Source organism: Micropterus dolomieu, linkage group LG04, assembly GCF_021292245.1.
Source record: "Micropterus dolomieu isolate WLL.071019.BEF.003 ecotype Adirondacks linkage group LG04, ASM2129224v1, whole genome shotgun sequence".
Taxonomy (NCBI): Eukaryota; Metazoa; Chordata; class Actinopteri; order Centrarchiformes; family Centrarchidae; genus Micropterus; species Micropterus dolomieu.
Window position 1 is genome coordinate 6,521,709 of NC_060153.1, and position 17,630 is coordinate 6,539,338.

Sequence of the window (17,630 nt, forward strand, 5' to 3'; positions counted from 1 at the left end):
ACCCCCCCCCCCCCCCCCCCCCCCCCCCAAAAATAAAACACTTCGAAAATGAACCAGGTCTCCAAATTAGTGAGAATCTGCATGTGGGGTGAAAGAGGGAGTTGTTCAGTTATTACATGTGTGTGCCCACCACTTTTGCACGCTCAGCATGTTTTTTTTGTCAGCAGCCTTTTCAGCTTTAGAAGGTATTGACAAAGAAACGTGGGCCAAAAGGATTTGCCCCTCCATAGAGCATACAGTTACATTATACTTGCAGATTGTCTGTGCAGCGGCAATCATGCTTGGGAAGCAGAGCCTGGTTAATGCTTGTTGTGAAGGAGTGGATCAGGTTTAGTTCTGGATGCTAAAATTGTGCAGCTCTAATTTGCATTACAGACTTAATGTTCTTGCAAAAAATTCTTGGTTGTGTTATTCATAAGGTTCAGTAGCATTTGGGGATTATGTTGTTACCACAATAGTGTCATGAAACTTCTTGTGAAAACCTGCCTTTGACCGGCGATTGTTGTATTGGGGGATTTTGCAGCGCAGCATTGTTGTCCCAGTCTTTGACACCAGAGGGAGGCAGTGGTCTTGAACTCATGTGCAAACAATAATCCATGAGCCACACACAGGTTGTGGGTGTATGTTGCAGCTGTGTTCAGACCGCACCACAGGCTTTTACCTAGTAATGAACTTGTAGCCTCTCTCACATGGACACTGTCTGGCAGTATGTGAAAGAGAGTTCATGCATTTGTTTTCTCTAATGATGCCTCTGTTGTTTGGCAGAGGTTGTACCGTCATTGCTTGCGAATGTAGAGACAGTGCGGGGTTGAATAGGGTGACAACGATGAATTATTTTTTTTTTTAGAGAACAAGAAAATCCCAATTTTTTCTCTAGAAACCTTCACGTCACTCATATCTACTATATGGATATTTAAATGTAAAAAACCACGCCCCGCTGCCTATTGGGTAATACACTGCATCAGCCATTACCATTTCAGACCGTGCACTTAAATGGTTTCATCCCTTATAAATTATAATGACGATCACTGCCTGACATAAGGGCCTGTTAAGAATATGTTCTATTTATGATATTTCATCTTATTGAGTCTATAAAAGTATCTTCTATCCACTAAAAGTCACCATACGCTCGCCAGAGCTGTCTAATAAATGATATTTTCACAACATTATTGTACCAGTATACAAACACATGAGTCTCTTCTGTACTTGAACTGAACTGCTCCTTGCAGGTTTGACCTGCAGAATTTGTTTCCTTGATGGCTTTGTTTGACTTTGAGATTCAATGTTAATATCTTTACTGTATACTGGACAGGCAATGCTTACAGTGTGCCCCTTCCACAGGGCCTTCATTTGCTGCCGTACCCTGTCATCTCAGTTGCTCTAAAAAGCTGGGATTTGTAAGTGTACCAAGTTACTACAAGCCAGTCACTCTTGATCTCTGGCACTCCAACAGTCTTGCTCTCACTCAATCAGGGATTTCAAACTCATTGACCATTGATGGAAATTAATACCCGCCACCCACCAAATGTGGCCAAATGTTGGAAGGCTACCTGCCACATTGGCGGCTAAATATAATCGGCATAAAATTTCTATTTGACAGTAATTGGCAGCAGACCAGCGTTCTTGTTGGTTGTTTGTCGCACTTAAATTGGTTCCCGATGTACCAAGGTATCTAAAATTGTGTAACACACGGATTAGAGGCGTTCATAGGTTGGTGTTTATGTTCTTTTCATGTTACTCTTGTTTGATTAGTATAGATTTGTAAGGGGTGGCCGTTTGTAAGGGGACAGGCGACAGGTGTCGGGAGGGGAGAGTGAGAGTGTAGCCCCTATCTTATGGAGATCAGTGCGGAAAGAATATCCGCATTTATGTCGCATTTGCTTATTCATACTGAACAAAAGTTTGCAGCATGGTCCCGTGTGAAAAGGCTTTAGTCCCGCAACCATGTATGCTTTCACATAGCAGCCCTGTTTTACAGGAAGCAGCGGCGTGCCGCAGCATGTTGGCTACGGCTTTTCACAAACAGATCGTTCCGTCTTTTTGTCTCTTGTCTGTCACCAACTTTCCCTGCTCAGAGGCAGATAAAATCTGCTCCATACCTTTCAAAGTGCAGCAAGCTGGCAGATTGGCGCAATACCCCTGTGAAATAAAGTAGCGTGAAAGCTGCTAGTGTTAGGAGCTAATTACAGTTACTAAGTTGTACTAGGAGTGTTTTTAGTTTTTAGTTGGGTAGTTGGCAGTCCAGTCAGTGTCTGACACTGTCAGATCTTCTCATGGTCCTGCTGTCCTCCCCAGAGGTCAAGGAGAATGATCTATAGGCTGTATAAAAATATTTATACCACAAAAGCTGTGATGCTGTGGCACCAGGACTCTGTCAGAACTAGCAGGCCGGAAGAGGGTTATTGCAGAACGTAATAAAGCATGAAGACTTAGCAGTGATAAGATTTAAGACGAATGATTAATAAGCATCTTACTGTTACGTTTTAAGTACATTTAATATAATTTTGCTTCAAATTTCACTCTGACCTCTTCTTTAAGTTTGTATGTGTCATAATACCTTATTATCTCAATGAAAAGGACAGAAATAAATGCATATGTAACACAAAAGGCATTTTATTATTTTGGCGGGTAAAAAATATGTTTGGCCGGTGGATTTTTTTTCATCCACCAGCCACCTTGGCAGGTGACCCAAAAAGTTAATTTTCACCCCTGCCAGGCAGTAATGCTGGCACACAGCAGATATTTGCCCCTTTATTAGCTTTCTTAGTGTACTTTATAGTCAAGTTAAGAGCTTGTACAATAGTAATGTTGTGACCATGAAATGTTTGTGCTAAATTATTAAGAGTTTTTTTGCAGCCAGTGGGTTTATTGCATTGATCCTCTACTTCTTGGATTACGGGTCGACATGTTTCTATCTACCCTTTGTAGGTTCATTCTCCTAAAGTCCTCACAACACAGTATCTGCCTTATCACTTGAGGACATAACACTAGCTGCTTTTCTACTGCACAAATTTAGAACATACAAATGTGGGAACTTTTTCCTCCAGGAACTTTACTCCCCCTTTCCACCGGAGAAATCTCTTAGGTTTTGGTTTGAGTTTCTTGGTCATGGGAAAGAAACAGAAATACAATCAAAACATTGTTGAAGTTCCTTTACATGTTATTTCCTGGATCATTTAGTGGAAAATTATGTATGTTTAAGGAAAATATTATTCCAAGCATTGGGCACAAGTATCACTGAGGATCCAAGGATAAATATGTTGTCGCAGACTGGAACAGTGTGTCTGTCACGTAGCTTTATAGCCTAAGATTAGTCTGAAAGCTCAAGTAACCTCTACAAGGCCTGGGGCATGTTAGAAACAAGCATTCGTTCACAAGTGCCACATTCGTTATTTAATGTTGCATGTGGATTATTGAAATACAATCCTATGAATATCCACTCTGTCTCTCATTCATTTTTGTTGAAGCCTGCGCAATGGACAAATTCAAACATAATAACATATTTTGTTTCCTATTTTGCTGTTATCACTGGCCGACTCCGGTGGACTCACAGGTCAGAGTTCACCTTTTTTCAACGTCGGGCCGAGTAGATGTACCCCATCAACCAATAGGAACACTGAGGCAGCTGTGTTTGTAAATCGAGAAATACATATTTTACTCTGTTTTATCACCATGTTTTATTACATTACGACACTACCAGACTACAAACTGACACGTTGCCCTCGTACACTGTTTATATTTTGCAATTGCTATTTGCTGTTATATTTATTACCTGCATAAGAGTGATGACATCAAATCATTGTTCAGTGCTGAGTATGGGGCGAGTTTGTTAAACAGAAAGGTAATGTGGAAAAAATCAGTGAAAGACAGTTTCACACAATATATTTACAACGATGAATCTTTCGAGTCTCATTAAATGTTTGGAAACCAATTCTGGTTGTTTGAGAGTTAAAGGTTGCAAACTGAAAGTTTTGCCTTGCACTGGTAATATCAAAATGTGGTACTTTGCCTTTGAAGAAGCAGAAAGGAAAAATAAGGAAAGACTGCACTAAACGGGTGAAATCACTAATTGGGTTGGCCGAATGTTCAGTCAGAGGGCGCTCTCTCACAGACTCTCTCACAGACAGCCTCTGCTGTTAGTTCAGCAGGGACAACTGGCTGAACAGCTGCCAATAAGGCGCCAACTTGCTCCAGTTTTGCTGAACATACTGTAAAAACTTTGGGCGTTGGTCAGTCACAAACACTCAATGGTGTCCAACTGCTAGCCTGGTGTGTCAGGGCCCTCAGTCTACTCTGATAGATGTTCTGGCACTGTAATCCTCCTCAAACAATGGTGGATGTGAGAATAGAAGCGAGTTTAAGCCCTGTAGGTCTTTCTGTTACCATGTGTTCAGACACACAGGGAAGGTTGTCGCTTGCCATTCGCTCAGTCTGTAGATTTATACATATTTTATCGTCAGCTGTTTTCTGCTGCATATTCATTCACTGTGGGAATCGGCATATATGCCATATATAACATTTTTTCAGTGCCCTGCTGTTGCAACACTTGTTGCATCTACACACCTTCATACCTCTGATGTTAGCACCTTGTTGTGTAACAGGGTTTCATTGAAAAAGACAGATATACTGCTGCTCCTTCTCTCTTAAACACACTTGAACAGACCTAAAAGTCTATCCCTCTTGACACTTGGTCAAGTGAATCCCTGTTTAAGTGCGTGTGTCACACATACTAACATTGAACTACTGTGTGATCGTCTCCTGAAATATCCTCAGCCTCTTTGCTGACACAGACAGTTACTGACATTCCTGAACACCTTGGTTCATGAAAGACTCAGAGAAGGTTACCATATAACAAATCCTACCTTCAACACTTGCATTGACAAATGTGGTTGAGACAAGGATATAGTAATCTGTTGTTCTGTTGTATGCTGACAGTTTTCATGGGGTAAAGTTCACTGAACTCAGTGATGATGTAGGCCACTAAGTTGGGAGGACCAGAGGGGGGTCAGAGAATGACCACAATGAGGAAGCTCCCTGGACACGTGTGCTGCGTCGGACGACTGCTGGTACACATTCCACCAACGAGGGGTCATGAGAGCAGATTCCACGGTGCCTGTCTGAGAGGGGAGAGGCTGAGTTGGTCCATCCTCTTTTCAGGCCCTGACTGCAGCTGCTCTGCCTGGCTTGGTCGCAGCAGTGACCTCACACCCCAGAGATATTTTAAAGGGTGCCAGTCAGCAGGGAGATGAGTTCAGAGTAGGTAGGTGCAGAGACTCAGTGAGCAATGTATTGATAAGGTCACACAAGGAAGATAAATTCAGTTAGGAAAAGTTATCTGCTTGCAACAATAGTCGCCCAGCTTTTAAAGCTCCTTCTGGGATATGATCCATTAGACCTTTTTTGCAATGCTGCGGCATTGCCCTATTCCCCGTTTCTCGTCTGGTGCTCGGAGAAAGATGCCAAATGTTGCCTGTGGGAAAGAGAAGACTTTGCACGTCCCGCTTGAGAGCAAGCCACTGGACCTGGCAGACCCAAAGGACGTTGCCACGGAACCGTTATACCCTCAGAAAGTACTCAAGATATTTAGCATCAACATCATTGCTCAGGGTTTGCCCTTCTGTCGCAAGCGGGTGAGTATTGTATGTATTAGGCCAGTCATATGGTTTGGGTTCGATTAAGTCACAGAACCTGAAAATGTCAAAGGTTATCCTACACTCTCACCCCCCTTCACCTCGGTTGTTGTTGCTGTTGATCAAAATGGCAAATCAAAATTTAAGCTACTTGGTTACTTTCATTTCTGTTTTTATAAAAAATTCTTTGTTACTTTTGGACATTTACCGCAGAATTAACTTTTTTTGAGTTATGCTGAATAAAAAAAAATCAGTCAAGTTAATGTAAAGTTAGACCCCCACTAAAAATTTGCAGTCAGCTCTTGTTTTGTTTTGAGAATAAAAAGACAAGAGCTGACAATTGAGCAGAGTTAATGACTTCTTTGAACTTGAATATGAATTGGAATTTTAAGAATAAATTAGGGTACTTGTTGTAATATGAGATAGATATGTTCTTTTGTCAGATGTACTTAAGTAGTTTCTACACGCTCATAGCTAGAAAGTTCGCTTGCCATAGCTCCACCCATGGCAGATGGCGCACACCAACATATAACCTTAAAAAGGCCGTCGCCAATGAGCCTATTTTTAGGTTATGTTTTTAGATGAAGGGATATATGCATTATTTGGGGAGAAAATAGACAAAATGCATTCTTCTGTTGTTGTTCGTGTCATAATTATTAGAATTTGTATGGTAAATATTATGCAAATATCTTAAATATTTAGATTCATCAATAATTTGGTTAATTATAGATTGCCTTAAAGGCGTTTATACACCGTATGCAAATGAAATAAAGTGAAGGAGTTGTAACCGTCTGACTTATAATGGATGGTGATTTAATGTAAATCAATTGTTCATTCCAGCTTTAGCAAATTTTGACTTGGCTGTTATTTTAATGGTATGGTTGCATTAGAATATAATGCTAATGCTTAAAGATAATTCTTCTAATATGTCAGTTGAAGGCAGAAGGAGCTCCAAAATAGCAGCGCTCTCTAACCGTGACATTAGTAATTTCTTCCTCTTTGACAGCACATTAGGTTGCCTGGTTGACTGCAGATGATTTATTTTCCACATACAAAACAAACCAACATTCACTCAAGTAGATTTTAGTTTTGGTGAATTTAAATGTAAAAGCAGGAAGTATTTTGGTCTCCCCAGCTGTTAGCAAGGATTGTATACTTACTAACCAAATTTAGCAAGTACTTTGATTACAAGTAATTTGACAAATACATTTTAAACAAGTTTAAACATTAAGCTGAGAACATCTTAGCAAAGGGATGCCAGCTGTTTTTGTACGGCTGCATTTCACCTCTGAATTACTGTGGTGCTGACAGCGTTTCCTTAATGTCATCAGTGTTTAGAAAAATAGACAGTTAAAAATACCAACCTCAAATCAGTCAAAATAGAAATAATAATAATAATAATAATAAAATAGAAATAAGAGATGTCACAGTGACTAGGGAGTGTCAGCTTGTGCTTTTTCCTTTCTTGGTTTTCTCTGATCAAAGCTGGCTGCTTTTTGAGACGAAGCCTCTATTATGGTGATTTAGTTTAAATTTGTGGTGTTAATGCAGTAGTTAAACAGTAGGTTCAAGTGATATGCTGAGACAGACTTGCAGCATGAGACTTCTTTAGTTTACCCAGGCACAGGCTTTAAATTGTCCAGTCAAATCGTTGCAAGGTGAGAAAGAAAGGTCGACAAAGAGTGAGCCATTGTGTTACACTTCCTTTGACACGATGTTATGTATGTCAACACCCTTTTTATAGCATGAAATAACATTTATTAACATATTTAACACTTGCATCATGCAACATGCGTCAGTGTGATAAGAACTATCTGAAATGATGGAAACCATCTTTAGAAAAAATGTATTTGATGTGTACTTAGGTTTTTTAGTTTGGCCTATTTCTCATCCGCTGACATAGGAAGGGTGGGGTTTACGACCTAAAATGCAGCCAGCCACCAGGGGGCGATCAGGGTGTTTTGGCTTCATTTTTGGGGAGCTGTCATGTCGTCCATCTTTTATCAGTCAATAGTGAGCATGTAAGCATGCTGATACCGTAAGCATGCAGTTCCGCCCCATAGAGCCTCTAGCATGGCAGCTGTAGACTCTTGTCAATTTATGTGGTAATATGATGGTAGCAGAGACACTGACTCATTTGTAACATACCTAATAATATTTTAAATGACAGGCCCCACACTCATCAAGGTTAACATACTTTACAGTATAGTTTCATCCGCAGTCATGAAGCTCTAGACTGAAGAAAAGGAACTTTAGCTTGAAGGTGGTTTACAGAGTCTGTTAGCTGTTAGGATTATCTCAATGGAAGGTCCCACAAAACCAGTCCATGAGGTTGTTGGTCCAGAGCAGGAAGCAATGTAGGCTCTGCTGTGGATGTGGCAGCTGTCTCCAGCGAATGGCATAGCTGGGATTTCCCACGGTCTCTGCAGTATGGTACAACTCAATAAGCCACCTGAAACTGAAAATGTCTTCAGATAGAACAAGCCATACTATGAAATACACATTTTGTATTCGTCAACTTTCTATATTCTTGCTTGTATGGTTACTATTGGAATACTTTTTTTTCTTTTATTCCAGTAACTTATTCTAGTTAAAATAATAATTTGGCTATGGACGTGGGAGCTTTCTATGAGGCAGTTTCTCACATCTATAACTAGAGAGATCTACATTGGTCTTAAAACTTATCATATTGTCCTGATAAAAATAGTCTTGGGTTAAATTTCTAATTAAAAGTGCCCAGGGGAAGCCACTGTATTTCCGGCAGCCAGAATGGGCATCCAGCTGTTGCAGGAGATAGCGATCAAGATATATAAACATTCACAGCAGGACATTTTAGTTGCAGTATTACTTTCCTCACCCACCGCACCCTGCGCGGCAGGCCTGTTGAGTAAGGTGATCTGGACTTGCCCATAGCAGCTATGTCTGTATCAACAACTATCAGCAAGATGCATATGCTGCTTGAGCAGGTGGTGTTGGTGTGTTGCAACTTTCTTCAGCGAGTTTGACTACAGCCTCTGGGTGACCTGTTGGTTTGTCTGTAGACACGTTTATTAGTGCCACATACTACTGTAATCCTTTATTTAAAATTTTTTGTATCTGGTTATGGTTTGTTAGATTCATTTGTTAGCTTTTTCCAGTCTGTCAGTATAAGACTGAACTGCAGTTACACTTAAAGCCCATCGGTCTGACATCCATATGTGTCCATGCAGGGACGCTTGTTGCATGTCTTTCCCCTGTTACTTCAGTTCCGACTGTCAGCTGGCGAAGACAGGATGCTGTATTTAAAAAAGAGATTTCTCAGTTAATTAGTAAGATTTTATACTGCTTTTATGTTAATTATGAATCATGCTATCATAGCTATCACGTGTAGTACCAAGAAGCCATCTGTCACTATTTGATTGTACTATTTTTTTTTTTATCATCTATTTTTGAGAACATATGCCTGGATACACTGAGGACATTCGTATTCACTTTCAATTCACGTTGTCTACCCCCTGCCTGTTACGTGACATCTAGGGCGACATGATACTGCTCCTGATCCTGCTACTACCGTGTCAGATGATCTGCGGCTCAAGTGTTATTTGTCTTTTCTATTCATATTTCAGAACCAACTGTTTTCCATCCCCAAAACCTTGAAAGCGCTTCAGGTAATTCAATGTTTGGATTGTGCTTAGTTAAGTTTAGCTTCACAGTAATCACCCTGCCTTCGCTGCTTTTTCTTTTGTGTCTCATATCTTTAGTTGTTTTGCACAGATGCAACCTGTTGACACAACCAGTCGGTGTTTTGTGATTATTTGTGCACATTTGTAAATACTACAATGCCATTTGAGTGCTAGAATTGAGTAGCTTGTCAAAAGAAATAACAAAACAGTGTTATTCTTTATCAGTAAACTGAGTAACCTGAAAGGAATATTAGCTGAAAAAACTATTACACAAGCAACATAGATTTTAGAATAAGAGTGCAAATGAAACATAGCCACAGCAGGAACATGAACAGCAACCACCACAGGAAAACTATATTTGTGAAAGCCAACAAACGCCTGATTAAAATACTAAAAGGTTTGTAAATACATGCAGATGTCTATGTTGCTTCTTCATTCTTCTTCATTGTTCAGTAGCAGTCAGCGTTTCACTTCAGATAAGCTACCTGCCCTGGAGGAGCGGCTGTCTTTTGTAATGTTGGTCTCTGTAGATAAAAGTAACGCTCCCCCTGACAGTATCATGCTGCACCGTCACTCGGTCCTTTTAACCATTTTTCTGTCTCTTTTTGTTATTGGGGGGGGGGGATAGCCAAACATCGAATATTGTGTTTGACAGGACAAGAAGTTAATTAATCTTTTGAAGTTTTTAGCTTTCTTTTTTTTGTCTTCTCCCATTACTGATGCAATACATTGTAACAACCTGGAGTGAAGTTACTGTGAACCTTCAGTATTATCCCTGAAAAACTAGAAAATCATACTGCTGGTTAATTTCTCATTTCTCTACCCACAGGCTTGTTGTAAACTCCGTATTGTTGGGTTTTAGACTGTATGTCAGAAGAAAGACATTTGAAGACATCATATTGCACTTTAGGACATTGTGATTGTGTATTTTCACTATAATAAAAAATACCGTTAGTTGTAGCCCTACTTTAGAGACTGAACATATGTGTTAATCAAACAGGTTGCTGGGGAATGTTCATGTTTTAACTCTCCAACCATACTTTGCTTGCAACAAAGAGTCATCGCATAACATTGGTGCATTTGAGCAAATTTGTTGAACACAGACTTCCGACATGAGTCAATGATTGAAAGGCGGCTGCTTCCGTCCACTGGACTTCAAGCCCTTCTCTCTGTCCTGAAGTAAGGACCACACCAGAGTACACTGCAGGAGTTTAGATTCCATTGCCCTTGGGCTCCAAATAACACAGAGGGGAGGAAGGCATCTGCTGTTGGCTATTCTGAGAAGCAGGCCCATTCCAGGGAGCACACAGATCCAGTCAGCAAGCTACCCAGCACCCAGATCAGCCAAACAGTTCTGTTTATCCCTGATTTCAGTGGAGACTCATAACAAATGCTGTGATTATTTTGTTGAAACTACTACTACTTTGAGTGAAATATAGCTGTGCCTCCTATTGTTCTCTTCTAAAAATGTTATGCATTTTTATATAATGTGTTCCAATAATATTGCGACAACATATTGGAAAATGTATACTCAAGATGCACTCAAGATGGTTGGGATTTAAAAAGCCTTTAATATCTCATAGCTATTTAGTCTTAGTAACCGTTAAACACATGCCTATGCCTTTCAGCCCTAATGCTTTTTAAATCACCACCATCTTGAGTACCTCAGATTTCTTCAACTATTCTAAAATGTATGTATATTTTAAAATTGCGATAACCTTCTGTTCAAACAGCTTTTCTCTGATAATTAATGGCAGAGCGGTGTTTGCATTTTGACATTACACGTGATCGGTGAACTGAAGCCTGATCTAAATACCGCTTAGGTTCAAGCACGGGGTGTGATACTGTTGTGGTGCTTTACATACAGAGCATACTGGATGGCGATGTGCTCCCACCTGCCGCAGGGCTGCCTGAAGGCATGGACATTTCCCACACTGTTCGATTGGAGCTTTCGTTTAGGAAAGTGTCACAGCTTCTAAACACCGTAAATGATTGATCTCAGTTGTGCTGCATTGCGCACAAATTTTGACACATAATTCAACACTGATGGACACATTCAATAGACTTGAATCTGTATAAACCATCTGGGTAACCCCCTCTTGAGGTTCAGGTGTGGTTGTTGTTTTTTTTATTTCTTACCTCACACTAAGTCTGCTGAGATGTCCTTTTAAAAATTAAGTGACCACACTTGAGATGCATGGTGTTTTAAAGGAATCCCTAAGCTGCCAACTATATAACCACATGTTCTTTTCCCCACAAAACAAAATTCACAATTCATGGAACTGTTCTCTGATGGGTTCACTGCGTTAATTCAAAAGCAACCAATATAGCTTAATCTCACTTGGGTGGCAGACTAGCAGGTGAGACCTGCTAGAATTGTGGGCCGTTCACACATACGGGCTCAAACGTTGGGACAGCGACAGGCTGGTATTTATTGTGAACGGGACCTGCTGTTGCCCCCTGAGCAATAGAGATTTAAAAGGCAACCCAGCTGCACTGCAGGGGAAGTCGAGAAAAGCTCAACTTTATACAAATATCCTCTGACACAATGTGAGTAACAAATAGGCGAGAGCCAATTGTGCTCGTTTTAATACCTGTAGAAACAAAAACACAGAGTTGTTTACTACTCCGCTCCACTAATGGAGTGGGGATTGCTTCCAGGACAGACACCACAGTGCCAATCAGTCTTGCCTGCTTGGGCATCATTGTTGGACTAAAAAAGTTTCAACAGCACAAACCGCAAAGTGTAAATAAGGCTGTGGAGGTATTCTGTACTCAGGGAAACAGACTGTGCAACAGATAATGAACTACTTCCTCATGTGAAGTATCATACTCACATTGTAACATACCCACAGATCTTCAGAGTTATTAGAGGCCAGAAACTGCCTACTACTTTATATCTGTATGTGCTTGCAGCGTATGGCAGCTGCTTTTTACCAAGTCGGCAAATAGTTTTATTGGTCATTTTGCCATCTGTGGTGTAAAATAGAAATTTCCAGACACTGCTTCTCAGATGCTTCAGTGTTGTGATTGTCCATTCAGTGCAGCTTTTCTTACTAGTGTCCCGCTACATTATTATTTATTCATTTATTTTACTGATAGGTCAAGTTGATCGCGCCCTCTGCTGGACCACAAGGCAAACTACTTTTAAACTGTTGCTCTTACAGACTGGAAATTTTGATTTCAAACAGGTTATTACAGCTCAAATGTTAAATGTTTTTACATGTTCGAATATGAGTTTGAATTTTCAATAAAAGGTGACAGCCCTACCTCAAAGTGCAGCAGGCTCCTACATTGGTGCCTCGTGCAAAACATTGAAAAACTTTTATTGTTTCCTTTTTTAATGACTGAAAAAAAGGGTTCTGTCATGTCCTGTACTTCTGTACAATAATCTGAATTTTGGTACATTTGAATTAAAATCTGAATCTGCCAGCTGGTTGGATGTTTTGTTTATGTTTCCAGGCACCTGTCAATCAAATGGGATCACACCCACATGGTCCCGACGAAGCAGAATGGTTGAGTTTATTTAATGTTGCAGAGAAAAAGTGTGCTGATACTGCTCAGGCTCCAGATCTTACTGCCTATGTAACGCCGCGTATGTATGTGTTGACTTAAGTGGGCAAAGTCCATATAACATAAACGCTCCATACTGATAAGTTGTCTTTGTCTGTAAGTCAAAGGCTGTACCCATGGTTTTGGGTCTTTGGTGTAATTTTGTCTTTGTTTGGCCGCTCCACCAGACTTGGCCTCCAAAAATGTGAGGCGTGAATCACTGTGTCTGGTCCTTTTGGCCCTGTCTTAGTATCTGCTTTTATCAGCGCTGACCTTCAACAAGCCGCCCATGTGCCTTTCAAAGTGTCCTGCGCGCTATAATCTGGTCATCAGTGAAGACAGCCCGTGAATGGATAGCTGACTGTAACTGATGCAGCCGTCTGCATAGTTTGTCTAATCTGTGTATGAACCCTGCTGTCTGAGTCACAGTGTGTAGTCTCCCTGCTTTTGATGTGCGCTTCTGTTGTACTGCAGTGCCGTCTGGAAACTTGTTGCAGTCTTTGCAGCATTTGTACAAACAAAAAACCTTGAGCTTGCCTCCTCTTAGTATTCACCTGCCGGCGTCAGAGTAGCTCTTTATTACTTTAACGGCAGAAAGACGAGGTTTTGTAGGTGAATGTATGCATGTGCATACCTTAGCTGGTGTGACAGAGGTCTGTTGTTCAGAGGTTAAGCAGAAATTCAAATACATGCTCAGCAACAAGGAGATTACACCCTCTGTTGAATGCAGGGTCTGTAACAGGGCAAGACAATCACAAAGCTTTTGAGAAGGGAGGGGAAAGGATAGAAAAGAGGAAGAATGCAACTTAATAATATTGCACTCATACAGGGTGGTTCTGCTGGTGTTGTCGCAGTATTTTTGGTATTTCTTTAAACGTTCGAAGCCCTTCTTACAAACCATAAAACACCTTATCTTTCAGTATCTCTTAAAATCTCAAACTAGCCGAAAGGAAATATGTAGTTTTCTTTAAACAGCGACGCTATGGAAAGCTTAGTACATGTTTACATGTATCATGTTCATCATAACATCAGTTATTAAGATTTTATGATGACTGAAGAACAACGTGATGACTGTGTACAAAAAGTGAACATAATATCATCTCTGAGATGTGCATTAACTCCTCTTGCGGCTGTCGGTGGCCAAGTGACCATATTCGGTCTATGTGAGATACTGTACCTGATTCATCATCTGACATTGATTAGCAGCATGTACAGTGTGTGAGATGATGGATGACTGCCAGGTTGGGGCCATGATATCCATATTTATAATTTGTGCGGTTTATAAATGACCTTGGCTCTGGTGTACTGTATCTCCAGGTCTGACAAGTAAGGCCGTGTTCAGACCAAAAATAGCTCTCTGTTAAAAAATCACAAGGGGCTGCGTTGCTGCAGGTACCAGTGAGAAAATGAAATATGATCCGGGTGGTTTAGTTTAAGAAGTACATCCATGACTTTGAAGGCTTATCACATGCCAAAACACTGCACAGGGGTTTATGATACTATGAGTCAGAATTTTACAACTCTGGAAAGTTATCATGGCGGCAGTCATTTGATGCTAGGTCATGACGTTCTCAAGGTAAACAGAAGAATTAACGCTGTTAATGCTGCAAAGTACCAGGAGTATACGCTTGCACACACAGTATTTGATTTAGCCAATGCAGTGTGCTGCCAGACAATGTGGCATTGTGTTGTGTTGCTGGATGATCCTGCATTTGTTTACACTAGTCTGTTTTAGGACCCAACACATAGGGCTCACTGAAAAGAATGAGGAAGCTGGGTTTTTCTGACGCAGTGCTGTTGTCAGTTTGTATGCAGCTAAACATAAGATTCTTAATTTTTATTTTTTCTGTCTGCCCACATGGCATGAAAACGTCACTGCACTTCAATATTCAAAACATCAAGGCATTGTTTTTGGAGGTGGATGCCTTCATTGTAAATGTGCCCCTATTAATGTAAATGTGGTGACTCAGATGACTATTAATAGAGTCTTGACCATCTCCCCTCGGTCTCTCTGTGCTGGAATATTGTACAATATGCTCCTATCCACTGTTACAAGCATCACATCAAAATATGGTCAAAGGACACATCAGCTAATACCAGGATCTTAGAGAACTGATGTGTCAAGAATAATGTATGAAAGACTCACCGGCGTCATACTTCATTCTCTCATTCATCACATTTTCTTGTTGCAGTTGATGGATCGATTGAAGCTTCCTTCCCAGAGTTCATACTTTTGTTAGTGTGAGATTTTCCTATCTGTCAACGGATGGCAAAAATAATACGCAGTCCTTCCCAGCTATACTGAAATATGTCTTTCTAGTCTTTCAAGGACATACCTCTCCTTTGTGCTATTAACAGTACAATGAAGTGTAAATTATAACTCCATTTCAGTTGCCCTCTGAGGGCATAGAACAGAGGGAGGGTGGCTGCATGCCTGGCAGAAAATTGACTCACTGTTCATGAAACGTCATCTCTCACTTTGCCCTACCTTATCAGTTTTGTTCTCTCTTATTTTATTTTTTTTCTTTTCTTTCACTCGTTCTTTAATAAGAATTTTCCCTCAGTCAGGAAAGATGACTCCTGGTCTTATCTCTCAGGAGCAGAATCAACACCAGCCATCCTCACACTGGATGGGCTGCATATTGTCCCGATTAAATTGTGTCATTTAGTCTCGGTGCAGCTGACTCTCTGACTTCTCCAACGCATACGATGACTTATTTTGAAACTTTAACTTTCCTAAAAAGATCCCTAGGTAAAAGTGTAAATGACTTTATTTAAGAGCAAATCTATGTTATTTTATCTTTTAATTTTATTAAAATATGTTTTAGTACATCTTCTTTTGGTAATTATCAAGATTATTTTGTGTATTAATCTAATTTTGGCCTGTTATTTCAAGTTTGATGGCATACAGCTCAATATTTTCAGCAGTACTTTACGCAACGATTAATTGATTAGTTGTCAATTATTAAATGAATCGCCAACTATTTCGATAATCGATTAATTGGTTAAATGAAGTAAATTTTTTAGCGAAAAAGTCAAAATTCTCTGTTTCCAGCTTCTTAAATATGAAGTTATTTTTCTTGTTTCTTTACTTTTCTCATTTTTTAATTTCACTTCTCTTTGTCTGTGAAGCAGGAGAGGAAATGCTTTGATTTCTCTCCTGCTAATTTGGAATGCATTTTAATATGCTCGACTTAGGAAATGCATATACAAAATGATAAGCGGTGTGTGCAACCACAAAGGTAATAAATAAGCTGCAAATATGTTTTCAAATCCTTGTGAAACAAAATGTTCTCACAGGACATTTTAACAGAGACGGGACATAGTTGTGGCGCAAGTTAAATGTGACAGAGCTCCATCCCGTGGACATCAGGGGTAGTCCCGGGGCCTGTACCACAAAGCGAATTCAGCATACCCAGGATATCTTTCAGTTATCTGGCTTAACTAACCCTAACAATCGCGGTCCGGATAAGCGGTACCACAAAGCTGGTTATCAACTCGGTAACTCAACCCAGGGTTTCCCAATCCAGCCGTGAGCGCGTTCACATAAAAGAGCCGGTGTTAGTATCAGATGACCAATCGTAGAAAGGAACAAGTCCCCTGGCAGCAGAGTGGCACATTTTACAAATGAGCAAACTGTGGCACTACAGAAATGCGACATATAGGCCTCGTCTAGCACGGCTGCAGCTGACACATGCAGGGAGACAGAAATTCGCTGACAGTGTGAATGCCTAAATGAACAGGCGTAGTCTATAATAATGCGTTGATTTGGTGTGTTCTTATTAGCTGTATGAAAACATCAGCCTTATTCTTTCAGCTCGGCTGTGTCTGCGTTTCCACATTAAAAAACTCAGGCACTGAAGAAGTGGTCGTTCCTCCACAGTTTAAAAAACTTCTCTTCACTTCAAAATCCATTCATGCCACAAAATGTGCTCAAATACTGGTTGAAAGACTGAATCTCAACATTTAGCTATTGAAAACTCACCTCATTACCTGCGCCCACATCGCAAAAGGTGGGGAGGTAGGCTACATGACCAGCCTCTGTAGTAGGCCTATAAGAAAGCTACTAACCTAAAATAGATAGCCTACGTTCATATTAAAATTTAGTATTTCAATATCCCTACCAAACTGCTCATAATATTCAGCCTCACAGAAAAAAAATAAAACCCATTTATTTTAACAGCTGCGACAGGCTGTGTGAAATGGACTGGGAGCAAATCAAAAATACACATTTCAAAGCAGTGAATAGGCTTACTGTAAAAACCTGTAGGCAACAATAGCCTAAGGCTTTTAATCAGTCTCTGTAGGATGATATCGCTATAGACAAGAGTTTCTCCACATCACCGCAGCAAACATAAAGCAGCCTATAAACCAGTCTGTGGGATTTCCTACAGATGGTGATGTCATTTTCCAAGAGAGCTGATTGGTCAGTAGGCGGCGTTTTCATAGAGTTGATCTTTTATCTGGACCATAACCTGCACCGGAGCAGGTTAGCCATTCAGTATAAGTTATCATGGCGATCGACCCCGGTAAGAAGTGAACCGCCGTTGTGATACTGAAAACCCAGGGTTAACCCCGAAGTTACCATGGATAAGTTCAAATCCTGCTTCGTGGTACAGGCCCCTGAAGTTGCTGAGGCTGTAAAGCCACAGATCGTTATGTGAATCATTTACTGGCTCAGTTGATCAACTAGTTCATTTGTATGATGCAGAACAATAATTGTAGCAAAGCTAACAAAGCAGTGTGTTAGCCAATCATATTGGAATGAATGAATTTGACAAATCTG

General features: G+C 40.4%; 1 protein-coding gene across 1 annotated transcript in view; it reads left to right on the forward strand.

The window, feature by feature from the left end:
- Positions 1-17,630, forward strand: part of fbxw7 (F-box and WD repeat domain containing 7) — a 116,745-nt gene that overhangs the window by 51,048 nt on the left and 48,067 nt on the right. The gene's annotated exons all lie outside the window — the stretch shown is intronic.